At 40.0% G+C, this 26,043-nt stretch overlaps 2 long non-coding RNA genes across 3 annotated transcripts in view; both read left to right on the top strand.

The window, feature by feature from the left end:
• LOC147571843 (uncharacterized) overlaps positions 1-17,297 on the top strand; it is a 137,097-nt gene extending 119,800 nt beyond the window's left edge. For both annotated transcript variants that reach the window (XR_015246826.1, XR_015246825.1), the window contains exon 4: positions 15,863-17,297. This is a non-coding gene — a long non-coding RNA (uncharacterized LOC147571843). The remainder of the gene's footprint in view (positions 1-15,862) is intronic.
• Positions 17,298-19,518: 2,221 nt separating this feature from the next.
• On the top strand, positions 19,519-25,701 carry LOC147571844 (uncharacterized). Its single transcript, XR_015246864.1, has 3 exons — positions 19,519-19,756; positions 24,328-25,315; positions 25,393-25,701. It is a non-coding gene; the product is annotated as an uncharacterized LOC147571844 (long non-coding RNA).
• The last annotated feature ends 342 nt before the right edge of the window (positions 25,702-26,043 follow it).

The raw sequence follows: 26,043 nt of genomic DNA on the forward strand, positions 1-26,043 counted from the left end.
CCATGTTGTCTCAAATGGCAGAATGTCGTCCTTTCTGTGGCCGAGTGATATTTCATTGTTTATACACCACATCTTCTTTATCCACGCATTGCAGATACACTCTTAGGTTGTTTATGCATCTTAGCTGTTATAAATAATGTAAATAATGCTGCAGTAAACACAGCGGGTACATGTATCTTTTCAAGTTAGTGTTCCCATCATCTTTGGGTAAATACCCAGTAGTAGGATTATTGGATAATATGGCATTTCCATTTTTAATTTTTTGAGGAACCTCTGTACTGTTTTCCCCAGTGGCTGCACCAGTTTACATTCCCAGCGCTGCAAGAGGGTTCCTTTTTCTCCACATCCTGGCTGACACTTGCTATTTCTTGCCTTTTTAACTCTAGCCATTCAAACAAAAAGCAGAATTGTAGCTATAAATACAGGGCAATAACTGATGTTTGCCAGCGGGGAGGGGGTTGAGGGATGGGTTAAATGGGGAAACTATTAGAAACTGACAATGAAAAGACGCCCAATCTCATTAGTAACCATAGATGCGTAAGTTAAGAGAATACTTAAATCTTTTATATTCACTATACTGACAAAAAAATAAAATTTATTAATATCAAGTGCTGGAGAAGACAAAGAGAAAGGAAATGTCATTTTATTTTATTTCATTTTCTTTTTCTTTGAGTAGGGCTGACAATGTCACATTAGTTTCAGGTGTACAACATAGTGATTCAGCAACTCTATATTGTTATTTTGTATTATTTTATTTTAGTTCCAATATCATTAACATACGGTGTTATGTTAGCTTCAGGTGTGCAATATAGTGATTCAACTGTTGCACGCATACCTCACCCGGTGCTCATCGCAAGTTCACTCCTGAATCCCCATCACCTGTTTCTGCCATCTTCCCAACCATCGGCCCTCTGGTAACCATCAGTTGGTTCTCTGTAGTTAAGGGTCTCTTTCTTGGTTTGACAACTCTATGTGTTACGCTGTACTCACAAGTATAGCTACCATCTGTCACCATACAACACTATTACACTGCTGTTAACTATATTCCCTGGTCTATCCAGTTCGTCCCCATGACTCACTCATTCCATAACGGGAAGCCTGTACCTCCCTCTCCCCCTCACCCATTTTATCCATCCCCCTAAGTCCCTCCTTCTGTCAATTATCAGTACAATTCTTAATTTTTACGCAAAGAATCTCACATTTTCATTTTGCACGGGGCCCCACCACAGCTGCCCCTGGGGAGAGCACACATGAGTTACATGTGAGGACATGCCTAGAGCCACAAGTTGTAAAAAATACTACTGGTTTTTGTTGACAGTACCAACATGGTGCAGGGGCAGAAACAAATAGACTCTCTCATTGCTTGCATTTTTAGGGAGATAGATTCCCCCCATCCCTGCCCACAGACTCTTAATTACAGAGAACATACTGATGTTTACCAGAGGGGAGGTGGGTAGGGAGGTGGGTGAAATAGGTGATGGGGATTAAGGGGGGCACTTGTGAGGAGCACCAGGTGTAACATGTACACCTGAAAATGATAGTTAACATTGCATGTTAACTAACTGGAATTTAAATAAATTTCAAAAAAGAAAATACACTATGCATAAAAACAATAAAGATATATTCGTGGTCTGGTATGATAGATTTTTGTGACTGTTCCAATTGTTACAGAAAGTTCTCTGTGTATCTCTGAATTGTTCTCATTAATCGACTCACACAAATCTACGATCCTGCTTGTTTTTGTCTGTTCTGTCAATTTCTGAGAGTGATCTGTTAAAATCTCCAGTACAAGATTAATCACTGCGTTAATCTCTCACTTGTCACTCTAATGTATTTTGGGTTTATATATGTAGCTGCATGCATATATTTGCTGATCTGTCTTCTGGATCTATTACTGTTTTTCCTAGTAAGCAGTGTTGCTCTTGGTCACTGATGATACCCTGCCATTAAAGTCTGTCCTGTGCTCTACTAAAATTGCTACTCTAGATTTCTCTTGATCTACATTCCCACCACATTTTTAACTTTGCTAAAATCAACTCTGTCTTTCACTCTTGTACGTCCATTAAGAATGTCTCTTACAGAAATCAATGCTGAAATAGAAGTTTGCTACATACTTGTCATTGTTGTTGTTATGAACACAATCTGAGTGCAGACAGTCCCCAACTCGATGTCAGTTCGACTTCTGATTTTTCCACGTCATGGTGGTGTGAAAGCGAAACACATTCAGTAGAAACCATACTTCAGATTGTGTGTTTTGATCTCGACCTGGGCTGGGGACGGGTAGTACTATCCTCTTCCGTGATGCTGGGCGTAGGCAGCGACCACAGCTCCCAGTCAGCCAGCTGACCCTGTCTACAAGGGTAAACAACTGATACGCTGACAACCATTCTGTTTGTCATATGATATTGAAAATATCCTAAGTTTCACAAAATAAATATCATGTGTCACTGAACTACAGATACTCAGGCAGTACACCCTGGAAGAGAAATTTGATCAACAAAGTTACAGCTAGGGCAAGGATTTCACACTAAGCGGGATTTTTTTTTTTCTATTAAGAATTTGTTGCACCCTCGTGGAACTTCTAAAAATGTTAAAATAAATTTAGCTAATAACAGCATTAATTGAGTGGTTGTTCTGGGTGAGGTACTGTTCTAAGAGCTTTACCTGAACTAACCTGTGTAATCCTCACAAAGATCCAATACCTGGAAGCTTCAATACTGTCACATGATGCTGCTGTAAGAGTCAGAGAAACACTGCAATCTATTCATATTGAGTGGTAAAGAGCAGCTCTTTAATTATTGAGACCACAGGTCACCAAATGATGTCCGTCAGCAGTAGGGGGAGAGATGGGTAATGGGACCTGGAAGTGACTCTGAGAGGCAGGAGACAAGATGGCTGTTGAGCCCAACTAGGGCTACGGGGATGGGTGTGATGGCAGGGGTATCTTCAGGACCTGCTTGCTGCCCCTGGGAAGCACACCACTGGCAGGGACATCTGACCAGGTGGAAAAACCAGCTGTCATTGTCAGCATGGACCAAGGTTCAAGCAATATAGGATGCATCAACATCTAAGTGAATACCTGGTTATGCCTTACAGGCACTACGTCCGGCCACCTTCTGGCTGCAGCAAAGCGCTAGGTTTTAAGGACCTAATGACAATGTAATCGATCGGGCTGTTGGGAAATTTTGATTCAGTTCCTATGTCAAATTATGGCTCGACAGGAGTTTCCCTTAAATAGTGACAGCTCAGTTAAACAAAAGGTCGCAATAATAATTTTTAAACATTAACAACTGTTTTGGGAATTAATACAATGATCTGATAAAGAATTTACTCTGTAACGTTTTACTTAGTAACACTTTATACTCTATGTGCATATTTAGAAAATAGAAGAGAATATATTTGAATCTCTGTACTTCTTTAAATAACAATTTCAGTTATTTTACTAGCAAGTGAGTATTTTGAATACTGCATCTGGCCTCTTATTTTACAGATGAGCAAACTAGGCACAGAATAGTTATTAAGTAGTTTGCCGAGGTTATAAACTGGTCAGTATCAGAGCTGAGATTCAAACACAGACAGACCAGCTTTGGTATTTCCGATCTTAACCACTAGGTTTTACTGCCTGTCAAGGTGTCATTCTGCTAAGTTATTTTTCCACTGCTTCTTATTTAATGTGTCATTTTAATATTATTGCATGATACTAAGTTTCCTTTTTAGGAGAATTAGTGCACATTTGAGGTTCTATTCTTTTATCGCAAATATTGATAAGAGACTGCATTTATGTTCTTTTTTTTTTCAAAAAAGTTTCACATACATGTAGATCAACCCAGAAGTAAAGCTGTAACAGATATTTTCATTCTTTAATGGATGGGCAAGACATATTTAGGTAAAATACAAGTTTTTCTACGCCAAATATCCTTCTTAAATCTATTTTCATTTTTAAATCCTAAATGTATACTAAGGCAGAATCACTGAAACACATAATACATATTTTGAGGTTCAGATTTCTAAACCCCAGAAAAAATTCTTAATCCAAACAGGGCAAGTATTGGATGTCCCAGTTGAACGATTTTCTGTTCAGTTGCTGTGGTTGATGTTTTTTCTATTATTCTCTTTTGTGCTTCTTTTTGCCCTGCTATGTGTGTTTTTCTAGAAGAACAAAGTTTCGTTTGCTTTTATTTTCCCAGTGTTTGGAGCATTGATATGTCTTCTTTTTGTAATTCTACACATACAAAGTGCCAAATTTTTTACAAAATGCCTCTTAAGCTCTATTTCTCTATCAGTGCTATACTTTATTTCTAAAATATAAGATATATTGGGGCGCCTGGGTGGCTCAGCCGGTTGATCGTCCGACTTCAGCTCAGGTCATGATCTCGCAGTTTGTGGGTTCGAGCTCCGCATCGGGCTCTGTGCTGACAGCTCAGAGCCTGGAGCCTGCTTCGGATTCTGTGTCTCCCTCTCTCTCTGCTCCTCCCCTGCTCACACTCTGTCTCTCTCTCAAAAATAAATAAAGATTTTAAAAAATTAAAAAAAATAAAAATAAGATATAGAAAGTCAGTACATTTTATTCACTTCCACCTTTATCCACCCCTACAGTATATATTTCACAATGTTTGCAAAAGTAATCTGGAAATGTAAATTGGTATTATTGTTGTAGTCATATATTATTGTTTTAAATATCTCATGCTTGCAAATGGTATGAACAACCATAAAGACACCAATGTGCCTCCCCTTGTTTATGAAATAAAAGTTTATGAAGACAAATGAAGGTTTCTCTATAACCACCAGAGTAAATTACCATCTGCAATTATTTATCTTTCCCCACATTTAAAACTTACTACACATACACTTTACTATACATATATCTGTGTGTATGTACGTATGTGTACGTATATACATATATACACGCAATACATATCCATAAACTATGTATTTGTGCTTTGCGTGTTTTTAAGCCTTATGAAAATGATATACTCTACAGACTATTTTACCACTTGCTTGTTTCGCTCAACATTATGCTTTTTGAGATTATTTATACTCATATATGTATCTTCATTTGAATAACTTAAAAGTAGTATTGAATAGAACACAGCTAATATAATCATTCTCCTGTAAATGGTCATTCAGTTCCCTTCTTACCATTGCAGACAATGTGGCTGTAAAGATTCTTGTACATGTTTACTTGTCTAAGGGCATCCAGAGTCCAAAACTCAGAATGGAATTATTGAGCCATAGGTTTGACTTTACGTAGACTTTGATTTTTTTTTTTTTTTTTTTTTTTTTTTTTTTGTAGACGGTACTGACTTCTTCCCAAAATAACAGCAGCAATTTACATCCCCAGAGCAGGTGTATTTTCCAACTTCATTTATGTCCCTGTGAACACTTGGTTTTGTCAGAATGTTTCATTTTTGCTTGTCTGCTGCATGTAAAATGTATCTCATGATGGGTTTTAAGGTTTTTGTTTTACTTCCCTCGTTATTAGCGAGTGGGGCATCTTTTCCAATTAGTTTCTCGTCCATTAAGGTTTTGTTTTACCTGTGCATTACCTATTCATTTTTTTTTCTTTTTGGTTGCTTTTTTCTTATGAATTTTTATGGCTTTTTATTCAGGATACAAAATACTTGTCAGTTATGTGTTACTGACACCTCCAAGTCTCCTGCTAGTCATTTTTATAATGTTTTCTGGAAAAAAAGGTATAAACTTTGAAAATAGTCACTGTTTCCTTTTTTATTTAGTGACTTGGGTTTTGTGGTGTCTTCTTCCCTTCCTCCTTAAGGTCACAATACTGTCTTCAAACATTTTTAAAATTTACTTTACACATGAAGTCATTAATTCACCTAGAATATATTTTTGGGTATCGTGTAAAGTAGAATTATAGCATTTCTATATGTTCCTAACAAATTATTAAAACGACATTATTGAATTAGTCTACTCTTTCCTCATTGGTTTTAATGTCCCCTCTGTCATATACCATATTTTTGCATATTTGTGGGTCTTTTCCTGAGTTCTTTATCTTATTCTTTTTTTAAAATGTTTACTTTTAAGAGAGAGAGAGAGAGAGAGAGAGAGTACACAGGCAGAGGAAGGGCAGAGAGTGAGGGGGAGACACAGGATCCGAAGCAGGCTCCAGGCTCCGAGCTGTCAGCACAGAGCCTGACACGGGGCTTGAACTCAGGAACCATGAGACCATGACGTGAGCCAAAGTCAGACACTTAACCGACTGAGCCACCCAGGCGCCCCTCTTTATCCTATTCTATTGATCGAGATCTATGTATCCATTTCTGGGACAGTTTTAGACTTGCTTCATTATTATATATCATAATACACTTTGATATCTGATATTAAAGCTTATATCTCACATGACAATTCAAAAATTTAGAAGCATCCCCTCACATCAATTTTGATCAGACTCTTTTCAGTCTGAATACAGGGGTCGGCAGGGGTGGGGGGTGCGGGGAGGAATTCAGTTCAGGATGCTTTTCTTAAGTCTTTGATGATCAATGTTTCAGAACATTTGCCAAGATACATTTCCAATCTTGTCCTCAGTGTCGACAGCCTTTGTTTTCCATCCGTTTGTCCTTTTCTTCAATACTTCTGGGAAGCTTGTCATTGTTTTTGGAAAGCTTATTTCCACATATCCGAGCTCACATTTTATACTTTCAGCTTGGCTTTCGCTTTCTCCATGATAGCGTTTGACCCCATATCATTTGCATTTCCTGTGGTCCTTCTTTATATCCTCTGCCTCCCCTGGGCGATTTATTTTCTTAGAGTTCCCAGTCAGCTTATTCTATCCTAATGGCATTCTGTGCCTGCCTCCTAGAGCCTTCTCTCTGCATTCTAGGATTCCAAACAGAGTCCACACATTTCATTCCGAGTCCAGCAGTAGCTAATTCTCAGATCTATCTTTCTCATAATCTCCAGGATTCTCTCCTCATTCTTATGCTCTATTATTTTGTCATGTGCATCAGCTGTCCTCTGTACTCAAATGAGATAGGGTTTTGAGAGCCGTCAAGTGTCGCTGTGTGCCAACAGGCAGGGTAGATGAATTTTCGGGGCTCTGGCCGTTCACTCTTCTCACATCCATACCAACTGGACAGGTTAGTGTTTTTAGCTTCCAGTGTTTCCCAGGTAGAGCAGCCATTCATTCAGTGGAATCTGTCTACATTTAGACAGGAAGAGGACATAGTGGTATCCTCTCCGTTCTCTTACGTGTTTCTTCTTTTGGTTTTTTTTTGTTTTTTTTTACTTTAAATGAATGGAATTTATGAACATCTGTCATCCCCGGCATGTCCTGTCTCATTAGACCTTTAATCTCAGAATGGCTGTGCACCCCGTCCAATGGACTTTGACCCCTCTATGTCATACCGCAACATAGTAGTCTCTACTCTTTGTCTTTAATCTCCCGTTCCATGCCATTTATCCGCTCCCTTCAGACTGCATCCCGACACTGCACTAAACCATTCATGATAACGTACCAGTGACCTTCCTCCACCATGGCAAATCCAGTGATCAACCGTTAGTCCCCATTTTACCTGACATCTGCAGAATTTGACACAGTTGGTAAGGTCTCCTTGTTGAAACGCTTCTTTAATTGCCTTCTAGAGAGCTCTGCCTTCTCGTTCTCTTCTCAGGTTGGTGTCCCTCACTGTTCCTTTGCATTGGTCCTCATGTTACTGACTTCTTAGTGTTGAAGTGATGCAGTGCTCAGTGCACAGAATTTTTCTCTTCTCCATAGACATTCACACCCTAGTATCACTAGTCTCATGAATTTAAATACAATTTATACACATATAAGTTTTTATATCTACCCTGAGTCCTCCCCTGACTGGCAGAGTCATTTATCCAACTGCCTGTACAGTATCTTTACTTTAATAGTCAATATCAAACCATATACATCTCAACTATTTTCTCCCTCATATCTGACCCAAAAAATACCCTTCTACTTCTTGGTTAATGACTAAATTCATCTGCTCAGGTTACCGTACAGAATATCATAGACTAGGTACCTTGAATGACAGAAATTTATCTCTCACAGTTCCAGAGGCTGGGAAGTCCAAGATCAAAGTGTCAACTGATTTGATTTCTGGTGAGGGCCTTCTTTCTGGCTTATAGATGGCTGCATTCTCACTGTGTCCACACATGGCAGAAACAAAGCCTTTTCCTCTTTTCAAAGGACACCAGCCCTTTGGGATGAAGACTTCACTCTTATGACCTCATTAGCTAGCCTTAATCATCTCCTTTAAGGCCCTGATTCCAATACAGCCACACAGTGAGGGTTAGGTTAGGGCTTCAACATATGACTTTTGGGAGGACACAATTCAGTTCATAACAATGGCATTTTCATTCATCTAAGTGCTTGATCAAAATACCTTAGAATACCCTTGACTTCTTTTTCGTTTGTTTCTTTTATATTCTATATGCAATTTGTCAGCGAGTTCTTCTGGCTTAACCCTTAAAGATGTTTCTAAAGTCTGCAGCCCTCTCACTACCATGCCTGCTATGCCAGCTGCCATAATTCTCCGTGTAGGAAGAGCCTCTTTGCTTCTGTTCTTGCCCATCTCTCTGCTGTTCCTTCATCACACAGCAGCTGGGGTCACCACTGGAAAAGGTAAGCAGGATTATAGCATTCTTCTCAACACTCTCCAGTGGCTTCCGATCTCACTTAAAGTAAAAGTCAAGCCCTTACAATGAACTCTCACTCTCTACAATCCAGCTGTCTGTGCCTCGATGATCTCAATCCTACCAACCTTGCCTTTTCTTTATTGCTATTTCCTGAGCATCTGAACCAAGCCCCCACATTAAGGATCTATGGTTTGCTGCAGCATCCATCAGAAACATCCCCATACTCACACCCTCAGAAATCCCCTGATAGCCTTAAATAAAAAGACTAACTCTCAACATTTCCTTTCCCCCTTATCATGTTTATTTTCCCCCACATCACTGACACTTATTTGTTACTTGTTGTGTTATCCCATAATTAGAATGTAACCGCCATGAAGGCATAATTTATTTCTTTTGTCTTGCTACCTGCTTTATCCGCACCACCTAGATTACATGGCACACGATTGATGCTTCATAAATAACAAGGAATTAATAAATGTATTATAGGAGTAGCTATTCACAATCCTGCTTGGTACGTATGGTGGAATGAGGTGACCCCTACATTTTTGAGCATGCGCTCCTTTGTAAGAGGAGATCAGCAGAAGGTCCACGAGACAGAGTGAACTGTGATGGTTAATGTTCATCCACCTAGCTCACCTAATATTGGTTTTCTCATCTTTTTCTTCTTATTTCTTGATTCTTTTTAAAGGAAACTTGGGACCTGCTTCATGAGGGGCTGCTAGCTATTTGCAATTTTAAAATAGAAATGGAAAAAGAGAAAACTTGTCTGAAAGGATATATTGCTCATGCCGGGTCTAAGCTATGAGAGGGATAGTAAAGCTGGGGAGGAGTCAAGGTCATACTTTGAGTCAATTCTGCTGAAGAAAGAGTCAGAAAGGCAGTGACAGCCAATAACAAGGCAAAATAACCCCCAAAAGTGACTGGCCAGATGTCAGTATGTGAAAGCCACTGCTCCACTGTCCAAGAAAGGCAGGCTTCTCTGAATCCAACACAGAAAATAGATTATTTTGGTGCTATCTTGAAAAACGGGAGAGAAATGACTCACTCGTCTTTTGGAATGGTGTTAAATGAATGTAGAGATTTGCACCCCGTTTAGAAAGGGAAAACAATGAATACTGTCAACTGACCAGGAAGACCATTAGTGTTGTCTTCCTTTAACATAGAGAGCACCTAGTTGCTGCAGGCCAGTGCCAGTAGGTCACAAATTACTGTAGGTAGATGTCTGTGAATCTTCCCTCGATGCTGGATTTGTGGAAACACGTTCCATAGATTTAGAAGATGGATTACAATTCTCTCCATCTTCCCTTGAGAAATGCATACAGCTAAGGAGTAAGGCAGTCGAAGCAAGTGTCTACCACAGCTCCAGAACAGACATTGGGGGACATGAAGAAGACAAGTCTAATATGTAACTGACATGTTTTGGTGAACAAACAAACATATCCTTACTTATCTTTAAATGCATGTGACTTCTGGATCAGTTAATCTCCCCTCTGGCTATCCTGGACATATCTCCAAGCAGAGCGACAAGAGGTAGTGAATTTTGACAGTCTAAGAATATTCCTGCATGGAAAGGTGGTGTGCATCTTTCTCCTATTGGTTTTTGAAACGTATCCTGGATTGTTGTTCCTTCAAATAGGTCCTTCCACACCATCCAGGGAGCCCTTGAAGGCGGACGTTTTATCTTATTCCTGTTTGCAAATTACATCCCTGGCACAGACTAAGTATTCCAGGGTACTCACAATGTCTGTTGAATATAGATTTAATGAATGTGGATGTCCAAAAACTGTGGATCTCCAAACATTTATTGAATAAATAAAGGAAAAAATGAGTTTAGCATTTATTGCACATAAAGTATTTGCATGCCTACTCTTCCCCACCTGCAAGCCATGATTCGCCTCCGTTTCCAGAATCAATCACCATGTGACATATACTTTACTTGTTTATTTGTCTTCTAGCACACTCCTAAATGACAAACTCCATTAGAAATTGATGAATGCAGTCTATCGTATTAATAGAACTATGTAGAAAAATTTCGCAACATCCCCCTTGATGAGAAACATATTTGACAAAATTCAACACCCATTCATGTGAAAACATCAAATGAAATATAAATTGGTAGATACACCTTTAACGTAATGATAAGTACCTTGCCCCCCGAACTGACATCGTGTTTAATGGGAAACACTATAGGCTGTATCATCTTGTCCACTAAAGTTAGGAGAAATGCACGGTTACCCACTATCACCCCTATTATTTAGCAGAACATTTAAGGCATGATTAGCCAACACAATGAGATAAAAGGAAACAATTAGTGGCATTTGGTTTGGAAAATAAGATGTAAGTCAATCATTATTTACTAACGATACGGTGAAAAATCAGGGAAGTTCTCCTTTTCCCTTTTGTACCCTCTGCTGTCAGCACACCCACACGAGGCCTGGATCTTTAGAGCAAACCACTCCTCTTTGGCTTGCCAGTGACAGTGGAAAAGGGCCAGGATGCCACTTTGCTTTGAAGCCCTAACTGCCTGCCCAAAGTTAATTTGCTTCCCCTAAATTGAAGGCTATCACACATCCTCCCGATTGCACAATTTGCCAATTAGCCCTCGTGAGGGCAGATCTGCCAGTCAGTGTAAGGAAATGAATGGGGAAAGCTAAGATTCCCGGATGCTCACCCAGAAAACTTCGTATCAGCTGCATAACAAGTGGCTCTCAAAGGGCTCTAAGTTTCTACTGTAACAAATTACTACAAACTTAATAGCTTAAAACAACACACATGTATTATCTTATAGTTCTGGAGGGCAGAAGCGTGAAAGAAGGCAGGGCTAAGATCAGGTGTCCACAGGGCTGCATTCCCTCTGGGAGCTCTAGGGGAGAATCCTTGTCCTTGCGTTTTCCAGCTACTGCAAAAGCTACACGGGTCCTGACTAGTGGCCCTTTCCTCCAACTTTGAAGCCAGCAAGGTCCTTCTCACACTGACTTTTCTCCGGTTCTCTATCTTCTGCTTCCTTCCTCCACATATAAGGGCTCTTACGATGACATTGGGCCCACCCCAATAATCCAGGCTACTCCCCTCGTCTCGAGGTTTGCTGATTAGCAACCTTAATTTCACCTGCAACCTTAATTCCCCTTTCCACGGAGCCTAACATATGCAGATGCTAGAAATTAGGACACAGACATCTTTGGAGGACCATTATCCGGCTTACCACAGGCTCTTAGATGAGAGGCCCCTAATTTTATAAATCAGGAATCTGAGATAAATAAAAATGAGCTGACCTGCCTCAAATCACATAGCTAACTCTAATCTTGGCTGGGTATGGATGAGAATTTAAAACGCCCATCTCTCAGACCGGATCAGTCTTCACAGAGCAGACACACACGCATCATATACTTTAGTCCTCCCTCCATTAAAAAGAATAATTTAGGGGCCTCTGCGTGGGTCAGCTGGTTAAGCGTCCAACTCTTGGTTTCGGTTCAGGTCGTGATCTCACAGTCCGTGAGTTTGAGGCCCACATCAGGCTCTGTGCTGGCAGAGATTCTCTCTCTCTCTCTCTCTCTCTCTCCTTCCTGTGCACTCTTTCTCTCTCTCTCAAAATAAATAAACTTTAAAAATTTAAAAAATAAAAAGAATACCTTACTCCATTTGTAGTATATTGACCATTTTCAAAGTGCAATACACCATATGGAAATGCTGCACGCTTTTTTATTTCTAAATTCAAAACACAACGCCTAATAATATTTTTAGTATACCAGGTGGCAGTGAAGATGACAGCAAGCACAAATTATGGAATTGAAATCTTCATGACTATTACTGCCAGTGTAACAAATCTGAGCCCTGAGACCAGAAGGAAGTTGTTCTTCTATGAAACACACGTTGAACCTGCACATGTCTGAGGGAACTCCTGTCACAGCCTTGAAACTGGGTGTTTGATCTCCAGGTTCAAATTTGAGCTGACACTGCAGTTATGCTCTCTCTCTCTCTCTCTTTTTAATTAATAACTGTCTGGGCTTCTTTTTCTTGAAAAGGTCAGCATTCAGTAATATCATTAAGAGACATCTCTTTTTCGGTGAGACAGCGGGGAATGTTCGCTCTCAGAGCCATAGAAATTAGGGAACTGAAGAGGTCAACGTATTTGCCAATGTCACACTCAGGACTGCCTTACATGGAAGCTCTTTCGTGATTTGTTCTGTTCTATTTTGACTCCAGAAGAAAAGATGCTGTCAACCCCATATAGAAGGCGATTCCACTTTTCTAGTTACACGGTGCTCTTTTCATCTAATTTCTTCTCATTTTATTATAACCCAGTGCTCTTGGTTATTATCTTTCACTTCCATTCATACATTGCCCCGTGAACTTATCCACATAATTTGATCTGCTGAAAGAACCAATTAGCTTCTGTATTCTCTAAAGCGGTCTCCCGCCTCTTTGGAGAAAGAGGAGGCAGGAGGAGGAGGGAATTAGAAGACTGATTCCATGGTGGAGTTTGGAGCCTGAGGTTAGAAGAAACAGGATTGTTCTCTCAAGAATAATCTGCTCAGGGGTGCCTAAGTGGCTCAGTTGGTTAGGCATCTGACTTCAGCTTGGGTCATGATCTCGTGGTTCATGAGTTCAATCCCTGCATCAAACTTTGTGCTGAGAGCTCAGAGTCTGGAGCCAGCTTCAGATTCTGTGTCTCCCTCTCTGTCTGCCCCTTCCCCTTCATTCTCTCTTTCTCTTTCTCAAAAATAAACATTGGGGCGCCTAGGTGGCTCAGTAAGTTAAACACCCGACTTCAGCTCAGGTCATGATCTCCAGGTTCATGAGTTCGAGCCCCACATCGGGTTCTGTGCTGACAGCTCAGAGCCTGGAGTCTGCTTTAGATTCTGTGTCTCCCTCTCTCTCTGCCCCTCCCCAGATCGTGCTTTGTGTGTGTGTGTGTGTGTGTGTGTGTGTGTGTCTCAAAAATAAATAAAAACATTAAAATTTTTTTAACTAAATAAACATTAAAAAAAAGAATAATCTGTTCATTCCTGCCCCAGTGCTGACTGGGATTCCATACCTGTGACTCCTTGAAAATCTCAGGCTCTCAGACAAGGAGGATTGAAAGGATGCTACTGGGCTACTGGAGAAAAGTCAATCAACATAATTCTGCTGCAAATCCTGAGGTCCTTTTCTATGCACCAAAGATCTTATGATGATAATATATAAAGTACACACAAAAAATTGTAACCATGTGTGTTGATGGATGTGTACCAAATATATCGCAGTGATCATCTTGCAATATACACATATATTGAATCATCGTGTTGTGCACCTGAAACTAAAATAATGTTATATGTCAATTATGTAACAATTAGAGATATATTTTATATACAATATATAATACTAAAATATAAAAATAAATTTGTAGACATACAAAATATTAGAAACAAAGGAAAATAGACATCAATTCCAACATCAGCAAGGGGAAGGAAGGGATAAGGAGCAGAGACAGCTTTATTGAAAAAAAAAAAAAGCCCTTTGAAGGTCATGATTGGTTTTTCATTGTCATCCCAGTACTGCATAGTGTAGGGAGCCTTGAGTGTAATACTAAGAAGTGTGACTTTTTTTTTTTCCTATCTGGAAAGGAGGTATGACTTAACAGACGGAAAAGAGACTTTGTAGTCATATAAACTTTGGTTTGAAAATCACGGTAATACTCAGTAGCTGGGGGAGGTTTCAAAAGGTATTTATCGTTAGCCTCAATTCCCTCACTAGGAAGGATAGTGGACAGCAGTGTCCAGATTATAGACTTGTTTTGTCAGTAAGATAAGAAACTATCCAGATACTTGGAAACACCCAGCATGAATCATGCAAATCTCCACTTAGCTCCCAATTCCACATGATCATATCAAATCTTATGAAAACATTTGTCAGATCGAAATAAGGGCTCTTCAGTGTGGGATTCAAACCATCCACAGCCTGGTGCCTATCTACTGCTCCAGTTCAGAGACGTAAGACTACTCATTTGTTCAACAAATAGTGATAGAACATCTAGCATGAGTAAGGTACTACATCAAATGTTGGGTGAGTAAACTTTATTCTGATGGGAAAAGAGGGTGGAGATGGAATTTTATAGATTTAGATTTTCATTATTCCAGTTTATTTTCCAAAATAAATATGTATTAGTTTATAATTATTTTTCAAAACCATACCAGGTCCATATTATCCCTCTTTTATTGATGAAGACAGAAAGGCTCAGGGAATTAAGTAAATTTCTCAAAATAGAACAGGATAAGGAAAACGCAAGCAGAATTTGAATTACAAAATTTTAAAGTGTGTAATTTTTGTTTTGGTTTCTCCAATGTTTTTTTCATCTGTGTCTTCTCTAATTAATTTTGATAAAGAAATTTGTGTTTTCAAAAATATTTTTATTAAGGTGACATTTAACCAAACATTGAGGAACACTTGTTTTTTTTCTCCTCTGTACCCCCATAAAGGAATTTCCTGCCTTAGCCAGAAAACATTGAATGATACAGTTGAGCAACGTAGTTCCTGAATCTTTGTAATTATTTTCTGGCCTGGAGTTTTTCTCCTTGGGAGGTTCAGAAGCATTATTTATACGTGACATTTTGAGGTTGGTAACCCTCTTCACAAATTTTCTTTCCTTCCAATGTCAAGGAAAAGAAAATCTCTTTGCATACTTTTTTTTCCCCTTAATCTCAAGAACTCTTCAGACATGTAATCAATTTTGATCCATTTGGAGAGCACTACATCCATTGAGAAAACATGGTTTCTCTGACCTCTGTAACAATTGCCCCAATTTTCCCACCAGAACCAAGGAAGATCTTAATGACATCAAACTCTTATCAAAATGTTCTCACTCATTATGTTAGCCAGACTGAGCAGTGGCCTAATTGTTCTGGAGTTTGTTTTGTTTTGTTTTGTCGTCTTTTCTCCTTGGCCTCTAGTGTAGACTGAGATAGTCTTGCTTCTGAGAACCAAGGGCATGAATGACAAACCAAAGGATCAGAATATGCCCCACATTATTCTAAGGAGACTGTTTCTCCTCTAGGAGTCTCCTAAGTTGGAATCTTTTCTCCTGATTGTAGCTCTGAGGCAGCACATTTGACCAACACACAAAGCTATTGGATCTCCTAAGCTCCGGCTCCTTCTCAGTTTTCCTCAAGTGTTGTCTTTCCCCAGATGTTTAGGGATTCCAAGTTGGATGTTAATTTTTGTATGTGAAGTTTCCCATCAGACCGCCTGATGCATCTCTCTGCAGTGTCGGCTGGAGGTAACCACAGAATGTGGCTCTGAGGCTGTCTTCACTGAGAACACTACGTGTCCGAGAGTGACCGCCAACCATTCTTTCCTGGAGTGACCAGTCATCCAGGGTACTGTCTCTCATATGTGACACAAGCTCCCACACCCTTTGCTTGCACCTGCAGGCAAACATCCAGGTGAGGTTATATGGCTGTATGGTCAAGGGCCAAGCTATTCCTATGGGCCAAACGAGTGCATTGCTTTGCTGGTTGCCACGGAGTTGGTTCTTACTCTGAGTCTAGGTCACTCCGAGGTGTGCAAACTTTTGCTGCCAACCTCAAATTTGTTATCAGACCTCCTTCGGTGTTTTTCGCTGTGGTTTCCATTTTCAATTCTATGTTGTCTATTTCATGTCTTTCATGGTTCCCAGTACCTGAATGACTCTTTTGCCAGCATGATGTTTATGGATTTATTTATTTGTGTGCCATTTTTGTCATTTTGCACTTGGAGCAAGAGAAGAAGCTATGATATATTTCAGGCTGCCATCTTAAACAAATGAATCGCATATGCCCTCTATATGCTCAAGAATCCACAAACATCACCAACAAACATTGACAATTATTCCACTATTTGCTTTTGCCCTCAGCAAATTGGGTAGTTGAAACCATGTCTGTCTTTAGGTCTATTCCAGGTTGATCTCCAATCTGATATCAGAAGAAAAACAAAAATGAAGCTGGCCATAGTCTCTCATTTTCATAAGAATTCCCCCTTAGAAATATTCAGTAAAAAAAAAAATTAAATGTAAAGGAGAGTTTAAATTGTAGGAAGCTGAGACAACCCAAAAGATCAAACTGTGTAATGAGACTCAAGAATCAGAGATTTTTATCTACTACCAGACCTTACTAATGTCTTCAAGAATACAAGTTGTCACAAAAACACAGGCAGAGCAGAGAAAGGCCCAGGCCCCCAGTGCTACTTCCCAGGCCCTTTCTGCCTACATCAGATGAGTTATGGCCCAGGTTGACTGATGTGGTTTCTAAGTAAAATGTCACTAACTCTCAAAGCTCTTTCACTTTATACTCAGACACTTACCTAGTTTATCCAACCTCTTCCAGGGAGGCACCTCTCATGAATCCGTGCATCCCAGATTTGTTTGCTATAAACAAACCTAGACAACCAGGCACATTCTACTAAAAACATTCCTTAGATAAGTATTCTGCTAGCAGAAGCCATTGTTTGATTGACAGGAGGTCTAGTATTAGTAGGTTAAAAGGCAATTAGACTGGGGCACAAGGCTTCTTTCTCAGGAATGTCTCTTCCCAGTTGCCCCTCCACCACTCGCTCCATAAAAGGAGTAAATGGGTTGACTTGCTGCTCATCTCTTCCCTTCCCAGCAAACAGTCAACATGAAATCAGTTTTATCTCATGTGGGCCACTGTCGCATTCAATTCTAATTCAGCAGGTGTAGAAAGAACCTAAATTGTTACTGGCTTTTTTTAATTCTTTCCTCAAATCCCCTTGAAAATTCAAATAAAAAGTACAGAAATAGAGCAGTCGTGAGAATCATTCTTTATCTACATAGAACATATTTTTCTTTATCTTTTTTAAAAATGTTTTGAAAAGCATCTCATTGGCTACTCCCTCCTAACATATTATGCCACTAAATGTGTGGAATCTTAGTTTTTAGAATTTCACCCTTAAAAATTAAGGTTTTAATGTTTAGTAAGTAGCACACTTACATAGAGAAAAACTGGTAATTCTCAAAGTAAGATGTAGAAAATAGTTTCCATATTGTTTGCTAAGTCCTATCCTTTGCTAGTGCCTACCTGGAACATTGTGTTGAGAAGGATTTGCAAGTTAGTTATAGATTTAACAACAACCAAAAAAACTCTATGGTTAATTGATAATTTGGGTCATGGGCATGGATCTTACCATTCATGATCTAAGCTATCATTAGACATAGTAACTTACAATTAAGTTGCAGTGACAAATCTGGGAACAGTTTTGATAGATAAATGACATGACCCTGTTTGCCTGAGATAGTTCCGATCTTGACCTACTGTCCTCATGTAATTTTTCATAGTAATTTTTAGTATCATTTACTCCCAAAGGTATCCTATAAAGAGGTTATGTTGTATGGCTACCCTAGTAATAGAATGCAAGAAACTGAATGAGGAGGCATTAGATTGAGGCTCTTGTTAGGAATCTACATAAGAGGTTACAGAAAATAAGATTTAATGAGAGACCTTAGGGACAGTCAAATGTGGAGAGATGTGAGGATTACTGTGGTAAAGGATTGCCTGCATGAGTCTTTAGAGCCTCTCAAACTTGAGATCCCGGTTTAAATATCATATTTCGCTGGGGGATCTGGGTAGCTCCGTTGGTCAGCACAGAGCCTGGAGCCTGCTTCAGATTCTGTGAGTCTCTCTCTTTGCCCCTCTCCTGCTCACACTCTCTCTGTCTCTCAAAAATAAAATACATGTAAAAAAATAAATAAGTAATACATAAGTAAGTAATAAGTAATAAATAAGTAAATAAGCACGTAAATAAATAAATAAATAAATACCCTATTTCAGTGACTGGGTAACCAAAACTCAGAGAATGAGAGTTTAATTTAATTATTCAGTTGCACAGCTTGTTTTTGGCACATCTACTGATTCCCAGATCAATGTCTCTTTCACATACAGCATGCTTATAACACCATTTTCTATCATTTGTCTTAAGAAGCTGTGGTGGGTTGATGAGTGTCCCCTAGAAATTTCTGCTCACCCAGAACCTCACAGTGTGACCTTATTTGAAATAGGGTCTTTACATACAGATAGCTCACAGACATATGAAAAGATGCTCAATATCACTCATAATCAGGGAAATGCAAATCAAAACCACGATGAGATACAGCCTTATACCCGTCGGAATGACTAAAATTAACAACATAGGAAACAACAGATGTTAATGAAGATGCAGAGAAAGGGGAATCCTCTTATACTGTTGATGGGAATACAAACTGGTGCAGCCTCTCTGGAAAACAGTATGGAAATTACTCAAAAGTTTAAAAATAGAATTATCCTACAAATCCAGAAATTACACTAGTAGGTATTTACCAAAAGGATACAAAAATACTGACTTGAAGAGACACATGCAGCCCAATGTTTATAGTAGCATTATCAACAATAACCAAACTATAGGAAGAGCTCAAATGATGTCCATCCACTGATTAATGGATAAAGGAGTTGGTATATATTCGTTACACACATACATACACACACAATGGCATATTACTCAGCCATAAAAAAAGAGAATGGAATCTTGCCATTTGCAATGATATAAATGGAGCGAGAGTGGATTATGCCAAGCAAAATAAGTCAGTCAGAGAAAGAAAAGTACCATATGATTTCACTCATTACATGGAATTTAAGAAACAAAACAGATGAACGCAAAGGGGAAAGAAACAGGTAAACCATAAAACAGACTTTTAACTATGGAGAACAAACTGAGGGTTTATGGAGGGAAGGTGCAGGGTGGGGGTGGGGGGCTAGATGGGTGATGGGTACTAAGGAGGGCATTTATTGTGATGAGCATTGGGTATTGTATGTAAGTGATGAATCACCAAATTCTACTCTTGAAACTAATATCACACTGTGTGTTATTTGACAGGAACTTAAATAAAAACTTGAAACTAAAAAAGAAAAAGAAAAGGGTCTTTGCAGATGTAATTAATCTCAAAATTAAATCATCCTGAGTTTGGAGTGGGTCCTCAATCTAATGACTGGTGTTCTTAGAGGGAGAGAGAACACAGAAAGACACAGACACCACACAAGGGAGAATGCCATGTGACACCCACGTGAAGATCAGGATAGTGCATCTACAACCAAAGAATGCCCAGAATGGAAGACAGCCAGAAATTAGGAGACAGGTATGGGACAGATTCTCCCTCACCATCCTCTGAAGGAACCAATCCTTTTAACACCTTGGTTTTAGACTTCTGGCCTCCTCTCCTGTGAGACAATACATTTCTGTTGTTTTAAGCTATCCAGGCTGTGGTCCTTATTACAGCAGCCCTAGGAAACTAATGTACCAGCTCTTCTCATTCACGTAGATTTCATAAGGTCATTAAATTGCAATCTTGAGAGGGCAAGGATGAGATGATGTTGGTTCATGTGTCTTTTCTTTCATGGAGGAATGAATTTCAGTAGTTTTTTGATGGTACAGCTAGAAACACAGAAAAGCCTGAATCCTGCTGCATAATTTATCTCTACTTTCTCCATCCTCTCTCCAGCCCCCAAAACCCCCACCCCAACCAAAGACAGTTTCTTGGAGAGCTGTATATAAAAGAGCCATTGTCACATGGAAAACGAAGTACTACTTTATTTAGTGGCATAGCACCATGCAATTCCTAGAGCAAAGCTCCAATAAAACTTGAGTAAAGTGTATATATCAAGTTTGAGGCTTAGGTGGGACCTTCTGATTCCCTCCTTCCTTTGAGTCGTGGGATAGAAAGGCAGACAAATTATAGACTCTGACTGAAGGAGCAATTCCTTTTTCTTGGAGAGGAATGAGGAACTCAGTGGTAAGGGGTAGAATCTTCCTACCATGGAAAAGAATACAACAAGGTCTTTTCCCTTCTGCTCTTCAAATTGAACCAGTGCCTTGCATGTAGTTGGGCACTCAATAATTGCCTATGGAAATACAAAAATCACTTCAAATGATGCACATAAAATATGTCACTGCTATCCATTTATTGGACCCAGTGTGGTCTCACTTTTGCTTAGATAAAAGGGAAATCTCAATGTGCTTTTATGTCTGTTTATTCATGTAAGCATATATAAAGAGACTATTAAATTGCAGTTTTTTTGATGGGCACTGGGTATCCAAAGATGAGTGTAAAATAGTTTATGGAGGTCAGAATCCAATGGGAGGAGCACCTGGGTGGCTCAGTTAAGTGTCTGACTTTGGCTCAGGTCATGATCTCACAGTTCACGAGTTCTAGCCCCATGTCGGGCTCTGTGCTGACAGCTCAGAGACTGGAGCCTGCTTCAGACTCTGCGTCTCCCTCTTTCTCTGCCCCTCCCCTGCTTGTGCTGTCTCTCTCAAAAATAAATAAAAAACATTAAAAAAAAGAATCCAATATGTATAGAAAAAAAAAGCAAAGAACTATGATACTTGAGATAGATATCATTCTATGGGTATGTTCAGCCTTCCATAGATGCACAGGGGAGATATATCTAACTCTGAAAGTCAGGGGAAGGAAGACTGGGAAAGGTGATATCTGAGATGGGTCTTGAATTACACATACAAAGTTTGATCAGAAGAATAAAGGACAGAAAGTAAAATATTTGAGGCAGAAGAGCATTTCCATGAAATCTCATAGAGAGGAGACAGGGTTGGGTAAATAGAGGAGCCACACTCTCTGAAACACTGGGTGTGTGTAGAGGAAATAGATGAGGTTAGAATGGCAGGCAGGGGTCCTGGAGGGTCAGGAGTGGCAGAACTGCATATCTCAAACTGAAGATTCATGACATCCATGATGATTATGACATCGTCAAGCAAAGGCTAAGTGAAGTTATGTTTGGCATATTCTGATGGAAGAGATTCACTTAAAAAGTACAGTGTTACTTACCCAAAAAGTTAATTTTAATACATATTTATGATCAATAAACTATACAGAAATAATTCACCTATTTTATTACCAAAATTTATATCAGAATGAATTGACTAATGTTATAAACACATTTAACGAAACATTATCGCTCATGGTACAGTAATCCTCGAAGGCAAGAACCATTATAATCTCCATTTTACAGATGGGGAATCTGAGGTACGGGGAGAGGTTACATATCTTGCCCAAAATGACACACCTGGTCAGGGCAGGATTCAAACTCAGGCTAAGTCAGGATCGCGTTCACTTATACCAGTGCGTTGCCATGTCATTAATGATGGACTGCCAAGACGCGCGTGATGTAGGTGCCCCACCGATTTGGGGTTTAGTTGGGACTGAAACCCAGGATATAAAATCAGGGGTGGCTCTACCAGACTGAGAGAAGTCCTAAGCGAAAGCCACATATGAAATAACTTGTTTTCCTCTACCTCTACTTGTTCATTTTCTGCAGAGCCTGATCCAAATACCCTGCTCTTGTCATATTCTTTGTCGCTTGCAGACAGTTTTGTGATAGGTATAACCTCATCTTAGTAGTCACTAAACGAATGGGTCCTCGCTTTTTCAACCAGTTTATGTTGTTTATGAATTGCTATATCATCTTGGACTGGAGTCTGAGTTCTCATACCTTTCATAAACAAACCACTCTACGTGTGTGACTCACGCATGAGGCAAGTATGGCTGAGTTCTGATGGGGTGAAATCACTTGTGGCATGATAGGTCTAAGCACATGGATATCCCACGCCCCGTAGAGCACATACCAGCTTTTATGTGCTCTATGTGACTATCCGGCAATGGGTCTTGCAACAGATTCTGCAGATGCCATACCCCCATATGCAATGCCTTTCCTTATAAATGGCCAAGGCAGTCACAGAGTCCTTGAGGCTGAGGTCCTTGTTAAAGGCTGCTCAGCTTCAAATTTCAGCTCCACTTTGTTAGCTGTTAGCTTCGACAAACCACTGATGTTCCCAAGCCTCAGCTGCCTCCTCTGAAGATAATAGTGCCTAGGGATTTTTTTGAGGAACCAAGCTGATAATGCATGCAAAATCCTTGCTGTAGTCCCTGGCTTATCTAAGCACTTCACAAACATTGGTTACTATCATCATCATTATTATAAGTGGCTGAAATCCAAATACATTTATATCGTGTTGATTACTAGTCTGCACTTAGGGCTGAAATAGGAACATAAAATTTCGCAATAATGAAGTGTCCCAAATTTCCAAGTAAGTCAGGGAGGTGTTCATTGTAGTCTGGTTTGAAAACCTGGGTGTGTGATGGTTGGCTCTCTCATGGTAGCAAATCTTGTAGGTTGGTTTACTTCACATGCATCCCTAACTATACCTTCTTCCACTATTGAAGGTAAGGGGACTCATACTTTATTTCCTAGCCCAGTGTTGAGATTGAAATAGGAGTCTTCTATAAAGAACTTCCTTTCCTAAATTAAAAGGCAAAGCCCACTTAGTGTCCAGATCTTGGTTTCTAATGCCATTCCAGTAAAAGAGAAAAGGGCACCCAGGAGAAATGGCTTATTCTAGGATTGGAGTACAAAGAATACGAGATGGGCATGAAGAACCTTGTGCCAAAAGTAGGGAAGTGCTCAAAACAACAATGGGGGTGTATCAAAGGGACACAGGAGTGAACTGTTTAGCCAAAGCTAAAACAATTTGAGCAAAAAAAAAAAAAAAAAAAAGCACAAGGTAACATTGGATTATAACCCAAGGCATAAAAGAAATGTCAATAAGTGTATATGAACATAAACAAAAGGTTGGTTAAATAAATGAATGGGAGAGAAGAGGCAAATCTCTGGTGCAGAAACTAAATAATGCCATTGTGCCTTCAGCGGTAGGCTTTCATTCCGTAAGTATTTATGTATTATTATTCATGACAATAATTGTGCAATGTTAAGATTGATTGGTCCCTGTCTCAGCCCAGTTCTTACGTTGAATCTGCTTGTGCCCACCAAGCACAGTTACAGACATTATTTCTTTCTATACATCCACCATCCATCAATGACCAGGGCTCACCCTTTCTCATGCATGAAGGAGAACTCAAGGACAGTGAGGGTAATTGTTCAGTCAAGAACCAAGCAAAGGGTAAGGCAGACATGGGTATCTGTCCATAGGCAGTCCTGGACGTGCTTTGGACACTGACAGCATCATGAGTGTAGCCCCTCAGATGGACAGAACAGTGCTCACTCAAGAGAAACTGAGCCTTCCCTAAATTCTTTTCTTTTCTTTTGTTTATTTGTTTTTGAGAGACAGAGAGAGACAGAGTGTGAGCAGGTGAGGGGCAGAGAGAGAGGGAGACACAGAATCGAAACAGGCTCTAGGCTCCGAGCTGTCAGCACAGAGCCCGATGTGGGGCTCGAACCCACGAACTGTGAGATCATGACCTGAGCTGAAGTCGGACACCTAACCGACTGAGCCACCCAGGCGCCCGAGCCTTCCCCAAATTCTGAGTCTACTCCTCCTATACAGTCCTTCCAGTTCTGAGGCCCTCATCTGGGGCCACACATTCTGTCCCCCTTTGCACATTGTGCACCCTTCCCTTTGACAAAGCCTGGAGAAATTATTTTCTCATGTCACAGATGGAAGCCTTGCTCCTCTCTTCATATATTCCAGAGTTACTGTGCCCACCTTGAGTAATTTCTACCGATCACATTTTAGGATTTTGAATCTCAAAACCATCTTTCTGCTGCCACATCCTTTATTCAAGGCACTCAATGAACAGCCTAGTTTAAAGAGAACCAAATGATGACTGAGCTGGAAACAAAATTAGCTATTTCAAAAGCATTCCACGTCAATCTGTCTTTCCTCCTTCTCTCCCTCCAGTTCTTGAAACATCCACATATTCCCATGATCATAGTGCAAAGCAGAAAGTCTCCAGAGCCTTACCGCAGGCACAGATGAAACGCGGATGCAGACGAAGGAGAGAACACTGTCAGCTTCCGAAGAAACCTTGAAGGATTGGGAGTTGGACACGACCCAGGAAAGGGCACTCCTGGTGGAAAGAGCAGCCTGGAGCCAGGCAGGGAGCAGGGAAGCACACATCCACAACAACTATAGCTATATGTGGTCAGTGTGTTTGGGCACAGGTCAGAAATTTAGATTTTTCTGACAGTGTGACGAGTGAGGACCTGCTGAAGGTGTCAGACAGGGGTGTGGGGGGGCAGTGATAGAATGGTACTTGCAGAAATGAACTACTATGTATCTGAAGGACAGACAGATAGATGAGAAATGAACATGGAAACAGCAAGACTGGTCCAAAAACTGTGCCACCACATGAGAGGTGACAAAGGGCCTAAACCAGGGCTGTCGCCATGGAAATGGAGAAGAGTGTGGTCAACCTGAGGCTACGTAACAGCTGGAACCCCTTACCTGCTCACTCTGTGCCAGATACGGTCTTCCAGTTTTACCTGGATTATTTTGTTTAATCCTCATTACAAGCCAATGGGAGTTATATTATTATTACCGTATTCTACCGATAAGGAGATTGAGGTTGGATGACAATCACTGGAAAAACCCTGCGCTCTCTCTCTTTTCCTAGCGTAGTCATTGAGATAGCTTCTCTCCAAGAGGGCCACCCACTGTCATTCATTTCCCCCGACTCTAATTGTCATTTCCCATCGAGGTAGAGTCTCTTCATCCAGCCCTTTCACTCCAGGCTGTGCTACGACTCCTTCAGTCACAGAATGTTGTGTGTACCATACTGCCTTTGCAGTCATCGTCAGCCAAAAAACATAGGAAAGACTACCAGTGAGAACCACCTTGCCAAGCTCGCTCAACACGAGAATCATGAGAGATGGTGACAATGCCTGCTGTAAGCCACTGGGTTTTAAGGTTGTCTCTGCAGTAACCGATAACAAAAACATTAATGAGACTTCTTTTGTCTCTCAGAAGTGTTCTGCTGTGGACAAGGCATTGCATGGTTAACCTGCGTTTAGGAAGTATAAACAACCGGGACAACCCAAACTCAAACCCAGGTGTATCTGTGCTTTGAGCCGTAAGTTCACTATGTAAGAGAGTAAATGGTGTGTGCATTTAAATTCCCTGGGGAAAATGAGATGTTTTATTAATCTCTTCACACATCAGATTACCAGGCACTCTGTAAGTACTGAATTAAAAAGTGTTTGTTAAGTGAATAATTAAATACATGGATGGGTTAAAGAACGGATGAGAATCTGTGGCCCTTAGTTGGTAAAACAGTTGGGGAGACCATGCACTTTTTTTTTTTTTTTTGGCAGAAAAATAAGCCAGTGGATACATTTATCAGCTCACCACATGCTCCCACCGCCCATTCTTCAGCCTAAGCTTTAACCATTGTGGAGATGAAAGGGTGCAAAAAAAATCTAGAATAAAACCTAATATGAGGTTTCAGTAAACTCTAGGGTAGACCTTTTTTAAAAGAATGATCTGATTTTTTTTTTCTAAAACAGAAATTATGCCTAGCTTTTATAACGGCTCAGGCCTTCCTCAAGCACTTTTCTCATAAATTTTAACATTAGCATCCTTGGTGCTGCTTAACTGCAGGTAATGTGTTTTTTCAGC

Source organism: Puma concolor, chromosome F2, assembly GCF_028749965.1.
Source record: "Puma concolor isolate L17-30 chromosome F2, mPumCon1.1.hap2, whole genome shotgun sequence".
NCBI lineage: Eukaryota > Metazoa > Chordata > Mammalia > Carnivora > Felidae > Puma > Puma concolor.